The sequence below is a fragment of the Coenobita brevimanus genome, chromosome 62 (genome assembly GCF_032717465.1).
Source record: "Coenobita brevimanus isolate Jiangsu-jjx chromosome 62, ASM3271746v2, whole genome shotgun sequence".
Taxonomy (NCBI): domain Eukaryota; kingdom Metazoa; phylum Arthropoda; class Malacostraca; order Decapoda; family Coenobitidae; genus Coenobita; species Coenobita brevimanus.
In genome coordinates, this window is record NC_137015.1 from 32,550,427 (window position 1) to 32,560,818 (window position 10,392).

The following is a 10,392-nucleotide window of genomic DNA, read 5'->3' on the forward strand; positions in this document are numbered from 1 at the left end:
CACACACACACAAACACACACACACACACACACACACACACACACACACACACACACACACACACACACACACACACACACACACACACACACACACACCTCTCCTTTCTTCCCAACACACCTCTTGCTCTCCACCTCCCTTGCTTCTCCCTTCCTTCATCCTTTCAACCCACCCTCTTTTGCTCCCCTTACAAGAGAAACAAAAGCCCATAACAGTAACAATAGACCCACCACGTGTAAACAATAGAGGCCCAGGTGAGGACGAAGGTGGGAGGCTTTAATTATTAACCTTATTGACACCTGCATTTACACTGTGATTACTACACCTGTCCTCAAGCAATTAGAAAAGGGTGCTCTAAATGAAGACTTTTTTCGTTTGTAAGAGATTATTTTTTTGTATTTTTTTCGTTTTTTTTTTACCAGTCTAGTAACTCAACACTGACAACACACCTGACAGATCAAGTGTTTCCCAGTTTTGAAAGAGCGATGAGGAAATTACCTTTCTTGTTACGTTGCTATGGTCCATTTAGTGGAAACAGTCGTCAATGGAAGAGCAATTGTTATTATTATTATTATTATTATTATTATTATTATTATTATTAATACTATTGTTACTTTTATTATTATTAAATACCCTTGTTCAACTTTTCTGCATTTCACTAAAAAGAATGGCAAAGTTTCTCTCGTTTGGGAGGTAGTAATAGTAATTCTGATATTCAAAAGGGTACTATAGCTGAGACCCTGTAAATACCATCCATGTAGGTGTTGTACTTTGCAGGCTACCGGTATACTCTAAGCAAAGACTCGCAGAGATTGTTAAATGTGTCTTAATGGCGTCTCTCATCCTTCCATCCTTCTTTTTCTTGTTGTTGTTGTTGTTGTTGTTGTTGTTCTTCTTCTTCTTCTTCTTCTTGTGCCATATTTACTCAACTCCATCTAAATATTATGCCTCCATTTTGAGAAGCGTTTGACAGATACTCATAACAAACTCTCAAGAAAACATAAATTTCGTGGTTCCTGTGAAAATATGCTCCTGTTCACTGGTTGATCGATAATTGTTCTTCTCTTCGACTTAATGAACGGGTATCGTCGTCATAATCTAAAAATAATAATAAATAAATAAATAAATGTAAATCTAAATCTCCAGTAGGTGTGATGCTGTGTACTTTCCTTTTTATTATTATTATTATTATTATTACTATTATTATTATTATTATTGTTATTATTATTATTATTATTTTTCCTTTCTCGTCTTCCTTCTTTCTGTGTCATTCTCCATTTCCTTCCCATACCCTCCGTTCTGCCCCTTCTTCTTCATCCTCATTCCCTCCCCCCCTTTTTTTTTTTTACATCTCCTCCTTTTCTCTATATCTCCTCCTTCAGTCTTCCTCTCTCTCTCTCTCTCTCTCTCTCTCTCTCTCTCTCTCTCTCTCTCTCGTGCATGTTGACAGTAGTGTGTATAAATATATGCAGGAAAAACTTCTATTTTCCCCCACTATTGACTAAGGACTTCAGACTAGTGTTGTTTTGGGGGAGAGGGAGGCGAGGGCAGGGCAGGGGAACGGAGAGAGGGAGGGGGAGGGGGGATTTATGGGGGGCTTGAGGGGGGGTGGGAGTTTAATTGGAAGTGAAATGCAGTTGGATGGAAAAGGTCACTCGCTGGCTTCGTAACGGGCAGGGATTGTTTATTTGTGCTGGGTGAATATAACGGGTCATCGTCATCATCGCCACTGTCATCGTCATCGTCATCATCATCATCATCATCATCATCATCGTCGCCACCGTCATCATCATCATCATCATCATCATCATCATCATCATCGTCTTCACATTACTTCCCGTATTCACAAATGGACGGGGAGATCATGTTTTGGACTTTAAACTCAGAGAAAGAAAAACCAGTCCCATCTTCTTTGTCATGTCGTAAGAGCTACGAGTCTGCATGCACTGCAGATGACGGGGGTTGCGGTCACTAAAAACCTGTGGCAGGAACATGACCATCAGGACTCGTGGTAACCCAGTGAATCAGTGGATTTGTGTCATTCTGTGACAGTGTTTGGAATTGATGATGATGATTATGATTTTGATAGTGATGATGCTGATGATAATTGAATTACCCGGTAATAATGATGTTGATGATAATCAAGATTACCCATTTCCCTGAAGATAGATGGCATTACAGTGAATATAGTTAATGAGTCTTTCATGTTTCCGTGTCTTTGTGTATCAGTAGCAGAAAAAACAAATACTCATCTGTATGGAGAAAGAATTAGAGTTCTGCTAAGTTCAGGGTCGTTATTTTGGGTTGCACGTAATACCACGTTGAGTACACCGCTTCCCGTCCGATCAGCGAAGTCAAGCAACGTTGGGTCTGGTTAGTACTTGGATGGGTGACCGCCTGGGAACACCAGATGCTGTTGGCATCCCTACGTGTCAAGTGGGGTTGGTGGAGGATTAGTGCCCCTCCCTGTAAAACAATTAACTCAAAGCCGTTGGTCACCCCGTTTGGGATACATGGCGTCTGGCAATGAATGAATGAATGAACGTAATTCTCTACCACCTCCTCCCCTTCTCAGTCAGTATAATAATTCAAGAAGATCCGTACGGCATATTATTAAACAGATCCGTCCAAGTGTTTACCAGATTTTCAAAACAACCCCCAAGAGTTCCCTGCAGAATAATGCGGTACTTCTTTAACCCCTCCCACCCTCCGTTACCCCATTCCTTTCCCAGTCTTTATAGTGGGGGATTAGTGCTTGGTGAATCCCTCTTCCCTTTGATGTCAATGGTTTACCACAAATAAGACCAAAATCGTTTCAATTCCCATGTTCGCGATGTACAACGTTAATTAGATCGGAGTGGCTGAGTGTATTTTGATCTTTATTTTTCTGTGACCGATGTTAATGATACTTGCAATTAAGGAAGATGCAAATAATGATCTACACCCACATTTCCACAAACTGGTAAAGTGTAGTCCAAGGATTCAGTTGTTTTATGTTCATGATAAGGACAATTTCTGTAAGTAGATACCATTCACTCATCTGATTATTCACGGCATTGTGGTGATAAAAATTGATTACACTGTCACATCACACACTGCCACACTTGACTGTCACTCTTCTTGCAGCCATACTTCACACTGCCACACTATACGTACGAATACACACGTCACTACCACGCCTCACACACACACACACACACACACACACACACACACACACACACACACACACACACAATATAAGCAGATCTATAGAACTGTGGAAATATTATACTCTACTCAGAATGAACAGAAAAATACTCTACCGGTAACCCTTTCAGAACTGCAGGTTTTGTTAGGGAAAGAGAGAGAGAGAGAGGTGTAGCTTGGAGTGGTGTATGACTGCACTATAGCCACACCAATACACCCACACCACTAATACCAGTAACGTTGGATATTCGTTTTGCTGTTTGTACACTTGGACCTTTACTACTGCCAATAGAAGCTTTAATTTAGTAGGATGGGTACTTTTTATTGTTCATGCCACGCCATACCACCTCCTTTTCTCTCTCTTTCTCTCTCTCTCTCGTAGTGAAAGTCTCGGAAATAATCACTATGGCGTTCTTTTCTATGATTTTTTTTACTTCAGTCATTTTGCCCCAACACAACCTTTACTCTGCTTTGGAACCCGTATAGAGAAAGTGAGGTGTGTGTGTGTGTGTGTGTGTGTGTGTGTGTGTGTGTGTGTGTGTGTACAGTTAAGTGCTGGTGAATCTGTGAGTATATATGAGTTGGTGTAAGTAAGTTAAGTTCGTCCATGTGTGTGTGTATGTATGTATGTATGTATGTATGTATGTATGTGAGTGCAGCAGGTGGCATCTTTCCGTGTGTTGATTCAGCTGACCAAAAGAGATGGGGGGGGAGGGGAGAAGGGGAAGAGGGAGAGGGAAGGATGGGAGGAGGAGGGAGGGGAAAAAGGGAGGTAGAGAAGGGAGGAAAAAGAGAGGTGGCGGAGGGAGAGGGAAGGAGAGAGGGATAATATGCAGTGATAAAAAAGAGGAGTTTTAATATTTTCCTGTATTGATGAATCCATACGATTTTATTCAGGGTAGGAGAGACCTTATTTTGGGCATAGATCGTATTAGTAGTAGTAGTAGCAGTAGTAGTAGTGAATTTAATAGACTTTGTTCTTGATGGGTTTCAGAGTAAAATAAAATCGTCTGGTAGTGGTAGTGTAAGATTAGGGTAAAAACAATCTCAGTAGATTGAAATGGTTTAAAAGTGTAAGGCTGTCTCCCCACCCACTCCTCCCTCCGACCCTTTTTTTTTGTGCCATGGTAGTATTAACAGTTTTCTTTTTCTTTATATTTTTTTCTTTCTTTTCTTTTCTTTCTTTCTTTCTTCTTTTCTTTTTTGGAGGACAAGGCTTTTTCCTCTCCCACTGTCCCTCCAATTAACGAAGGTCTTTAAGTGTTTAGAGGTATTTATGATTAGAAGTTAAGCTTGTAAATATGAACCGTACAAGGTAGTTTTGAGAGAGAGAGAGAGAGAGAGAGAGAGAGAGAGAGAGAGAGGGAGGAAGGCAGGGAGGCAACACGCCACCTGTCACTCACTTAATTAAGTTACTTTAGACAGCACATCCTCCAGGCCTGTGTGTGTGTGTGTGTGTGTGTGTGTGTGTGTGTGTGTGTGTGTGTGTGTGTGTGTGTGTATTCTCTTATGTAAGTGTTTGTTCCGTACACAGCATAAGGTTCAATATGGTACCAAAAAAAACAGCTACTTAATTGACCTAATATTAAAATCAATATAGTTAAAGATTAAAGTTGGAAAGGAAATTCGAACTCTTATTTTTTTTCCCCCACTGATATGCCGAGAAAAATGGTCCATCAGGATTGTACTCAGGTGTAGGGTAGATATTGCACTAGAGACATACTTGCAGGAGACAGTACCGCTTGCAAGGAATCTGTGCCAGGAAGGGGTTATGATCATGGCAGCACTTCCAGGCCCCTGTGACTTTCAGCTGAATAAAATCGTCTGTGGAGAGAGAGAGGGGGGAGTAATCCATCCAGAGCTATCGTAATCTGAATAAAATCGTCTGCAGGTGGCAAGAGACTGGTGAAAAGAGAAATCCTGGTGTTTGTGGGTTTGGTGATTTATTTTTGATTCTGTTTCTGCTGCTTCCAGACGATTGTGTTCACAGTGAGAGGGATTTTTCGAACTGGAGGGGTAAGATACAGCCTTCATTAACTCTTTCCCTTGGAGATTTTTGCCTGAGTGAAATCGTCTGGAGGTAGGACGAAGAAGAAACATACGTTATGGGAGTGAAGGGGTTGATAACTACCCCAATCATCATGTTAGTATAATCTCACATAACCACTTCAGCACAAGGATGTCTTTTGGGTTTTATTCTGGCGCCTTCCGGACGATTTTACCCAGCTGAAGAAGGAGGCTTGTGACTGGAAGGCTTAAAAACAGCAAAATTAATCCCTTCACTACTAAGACGATTTCTCTGTTGTTCCAGCTGCCGCCAGACTGCTTTATTTGGCTCATAGCGAAGACGATTTTTTTCATGATGATAGCAGACGATTTTGTGTTTTTTCAGGGTGATAGCAGACGATTTTGTGTTCTGTTTTAGGGTGATAGCAGACGATTTTGTTTTTTTCAGGGTGATAGCAGACGATTTTGTGTTTTTTTTTCAGGGTGATAGCAGACGATTTGGTGTTTTTTAGGGTGATGGCAGACGATTTTATTCGCTTGAGAGAAATCCAATTAATTAAATAGTTACAGTAAGTTCGATGAAGCCTTTAGCCACTGTGTATGCAGCTGGCTATTTCATTCAGCCTTGTAGCAGACAATTTTGTTCAGCTGAGGGAAACCGCCTTTCAGAGGGTTAGGAATTATATTTATCTAATTTGCCTTGCTTAGCGATGTGGTGGTGGCTGTGCATATGTATCTCAACCCCCTCCCTATCCCCCTCAACCCCCTCCCTATCCCCCTCAACCCCCTCCCTGTCCCCCTCAACCCCCTCCCTATCCCCCTCACCCCCCTCCCTGTCCCCCTCAACCCCCTCCCTGTCCCCCTCAACCCCCTCCCTATCCCCCTCAACCCCCTCCCTGTCCCCCTCAACCCCCTCCCTATCCCCCTCAACCCCCTCCCTGTCCCTCTCAACCCCCTCCCTGTCCCCTTCAAGCCCCGCTCCCTATCCCCCTCAACCCCCTCCCTATCCCCCTCAACCCCCTCCTTGTCCCCCTCAACCCCCTCCCTGTCCCCCTCAACCCCCTCCCTGTCCCCCTCAACCCCCTCCCTATCCCTCTCAACCCCCTCCCTATCCCCTTCAACCCCCTCCCTATCCCCCTCAACCCCCTCCCTATCCCCTTCAACCCCCTCCCTATCCCCCTCAACCCCCTCCGTATCCCCCTCAACCCCCTCCCTATCCCCCTCAACCCCCTCCCTATCCCCCTCAACACCCTCTCTATCCCCCTCAACCCCCTCCCTATCCCCCTCAACCCCCTCCCTATCCCCCTCAACCCCCTCCCTATCCCCCTCAACCCCCTCCCTATCCCCCTCAACCCCCTCCCTATCCCCCTCAACCCTCTCCCTATCCCCCTCAACCCTCTCCCTATCCCCCTCAACCCCTCCCTATCCCCCTCAACCCTCTCCCTATCCCCCTCAACCCTCTCCCTATCCCCCTCAACCCCCTCCCTATCCCCCGCAACCCCTCCGTATCCCCCTCAACCCCCTCCCTATCCCCCTCAACCCTCTCCCTATCCCCCTCAACCCTCTCCCTATCCCCCTCAACCCTCTCCCTATCCCCCTCAACCCCCTCCCTATCCCCCTCAACCACCTCCCTATGCCCCTCATCCCCCTCCCTATCCCCCTCAACCCTCTCCCTATCCCCCTCAACCCCCTCCCTATCCCCCTCAACCCCCTCCCTATCCCCCTCAACCCTCTCCCTATCCCCCTCAACCCCCTCCCTATCCCCCTCAACCCTCTCCCTATCCCCCTCAACCCTCTCCCTATCCCCCTCAACCCCCTCCCTATCCCCCTCAACCCCCTCCCTATCCCCCTCAACCCCCTCCCTATCCCCCTCAACCCTCTCCCTATCCCCCTCAACCCTCTCCCTATCCCCCTCAACCCCCTCCCTATCCCCCTCAACCCTCTCCCTATCCCCCTCAACCCCCTCCCTATCCCCCTCAACCCTCTCCCTATCCCCCTCAACCCCCTCCCTATCCCCCTCAACCCCCTCCCTATCCCCCTCAACCCTCTCCCTATCCCCCTCAACCCCCTCCCTATCCCCCTCAACCCTCTCCCTATCCCCCTCAACCCCCTCCCTATCCCCCTCAACCCCCTCCCTATCCCCCTCAACCCTCTCCCTATCCCCCTCACCCCACTCCCTATCCCCCTCAACCCTCTCCCTATCCCCCTCAACCCTCTCCCTATCCCCCTCAACCCTCTCCCTATCCCCCTCAACCCTCTCCCTATCCCCCTCAACCCTCTCCCTATCCCCCTCAACCCCCTCCCTATCCCCCTCAACCCTCTCCCTATCCCCCTCAACCCCCTCCCTATCCCCCTCAACCCCTCCCTATCCCCTCAACCCTCTCCCTATCCCCCTCAACCCCCTCCCTATCCCCTCAACCCTCTCCCTATCCCCCTCAACCCGCTCCCAATCCCCCGCAACCCTCTCCCTATCGCACTCAACCATCTCCCTATCCCCCTCAACCCTCTCCCTATCCCCCTCAACCCTCTCCCTATCCCCCTCAACCCTCTCCCTATCCCCCTCAACCCTCTCCCTATCCCCCTCAACCCCCTCCCTATCCCCCTCAACCCTCTCCCTATCCCCCTCAACCCCCTCCCTATCCCCCTCAACCCCCTCCCTATCCCCCTCAACCCTCTCCCTATCCCCCTCAACCCTCTCCCTATCCCCCTCAACCCTCCTCCCTATCCCCCTCACCCCTCTCCCTATCCCCCTCAACCCTCTCCCTATCCCCCTCAACCCTCTCCCTATCCCCCTCAACCCCCTCCCTATCCCCCTCAACCCTCTCCCTATCCCCCTCAACCCTCTCCCTATCCCCCTCAACCCTCTCCCTATCCCCCTCAACCCTCTCCCTATCCCCCTCAACCCCCTCCCTATCCCCCTCAACCCTCTCCCTATCCCCCACAAACCTCTCCCTATCCCCCTCAACCCTCTCCCTCTCCCCCTCAACCCTCTCCCTATCCCCCTCAACCCTCTCCCTATCCCCCTACACCCCCTCCCTATCCCCCTCAACCCCCTCCCTATCCCCCTCAACCCCCTCCCTATCCCCCTCAACCCTCTCCCTATCCCCCTCAACCCTCTCCCTATCCCCCTCAACCCCCTCCCTATCCCCCTCAACCCCCTCCCTATCCCCCTCAACCCCCTCCCTATCCCCCTCAACCCTCTCCCTATCCCCCTCAACCCCCTCCCTATCCCCCTCAACCCTCTCCCTATCCCCCTCAACCCTCTCCCTATCCCCCTCAACCCCCTCCCTATCCCCCTCAACCCCCTCCCTATCCCCCTCAACCCTCTCCCTATCCCCCTCAACCCCCTCCCTATCCCCCTCAACCCTCTCCCTATCCCCCTCAACCCTCTCCCTATCCCCCTCAACCCTCTCCCTATCCCCCTCAACCCCCTCCCTATCCCCCTCAACCCTCTCCCTATCCCCCTCAACCCCCTCCCTATCCCCCTCAACCCTCTCCCTATCCCCCTCAACCCCCTCCCTATCCCCCTCAACCCCCTCCCTATCCCCCTCAACCCTCTCCCTATCCCCCTCAACCCCCTCCCTATCCCCCTCAACCCTCTCCCTATCCCCCTCAACCCCCTCCCTATCCCCCTCAACCCTCTCCCTATCCCCCTCAACCCTCTCCCTATCCCCCTCAACCCTCTCCCTATCCCCCTCAACCCTCTCCCTATCCCCCCTCAACCCTCTCCCTATCCCCCTCAACCCCCTCCCTATCCCCCTCAACCCCCTCCCTATCCCCCTCAACCCTCTCCCTGTCCCCCTCAACCCTCTCCCTGTCCCCCTCAACCCTCTCCCTATCCCCCTCAACCCCCTCCCTATCCCCCTCAACCCTCTCCCTATCCCCCTCAACCCCCTCCCTATCCCCCTCAACCCTCTCCCTATCCCCCTCAACCCCCTCCCTATCCCCCTCAACCCTCTCCCTATCCCCCTCAACCCTCTCCCTATCCCCCTCAACCCTCTCCCTATCCCCCTCAACCCCCTCCCTATCCCCCTCAACCCTCTCCCTATCCCCCTCAACTCCCTCTCTATCCCCCTCAACCCCCTCCCTATCCCCCTCAACCCTCTCCCTATCCCCCTCAACCCCCTCCCTATCCCCCTCAACCCTCTCCCTATCCCCCTCAACTCCCACTCTATCCCCCTCAACTCTCTCCCTATCCCCCTCAACCCCCTCCCTATCCCCCTCAACCCTCTCCCTATCCCCCTCAACCCCCTCTCTATCCCCCTCAACCCTCTCCCTATCCCCCTCAACCCCCTCCCTATCCCCCTCAACCCTCTCCCTATCCCCCTCAACCCTCTCCCTATCCCCCTCAACCCTCTCCCTATCCCCCTCAACCCCCTCCCCATCCCCCTCAACCCTCTCCCTATCCCCCTCAACCCCCTCCCTATCCCCCTCAACCCTCTCCCTATCCCCCTCAACTCCCTCCCTATCCCCCTCAACTCCCTCCCTATCCCCCTCAACCCTCTCCCTATCCCCCTCAACTCCCTCCCTATCCCCCTCAACCCTCTCCCTATCCCCCTCAACCCTCTCCCTATCCCCCTCAACCCTCTCCCTATCCCCCTCAACTCCCTCTCTATCCCCCGGTTCACGTTTCAGATGATCCTGGGGCGACAGCAACAACAACAACAACAACAAACAACAGCAACAACGAACAACAACAACAAACAACAACAACAACAACAACAGCATGCAGGCTAGTACCAGGGGGTGTTGTGCAGCTGAGGGAAATCCAAGCAAGGTAGAGATATTAAAGCTGTCTCGATTATACTCTCTTTATTTTCACCTGGCAGAGATCCGTCACCCCTTTTAGCTCAGTTGATGGCCAGGTGTAGATAGATTTGACTAGTAACCAAGGAGACTCATTCCCACCATATAACCAAGGCCTTATCGAATTTCATTCAAATGTAGATGAACTGGAGGAGTGGAGGGTTGTTTTGACTAGTAACCAAGGAGACTTAATTTGGCCTCATAACCAAGTCTTATCAGAGTCCATGCACCCAGACCTCTCAGTATACAGGTTCTTAGCGTAGCCCAGTCCCGTCAGGTGAAAACAAAAACACTAAAGCCATATGGACGCAGGTAGACTTAATTAGGCCAGCATCACACCTTTTTGTTCAGGTGAGAGAAGGTGCTATGATTTCCCTTGGTTTGGTTTT

At 49.8% G+C, this 10,392-nt stretch overlaps 1 pseudogene; it reads left to right on the top strand.

Moving 5' to 3' along the window:
- The first annotated feature begins 2,303 nt into the window (after window positions 1-2,303).
- Window positions 2,304-2,423, top strand: LOC145404166 (5S ribosomal RNA; annotated as a pseudogene).
- The last annotated feature ends 7,969 nt before the right edge of the window (window positions 2,424-10,392 follow it).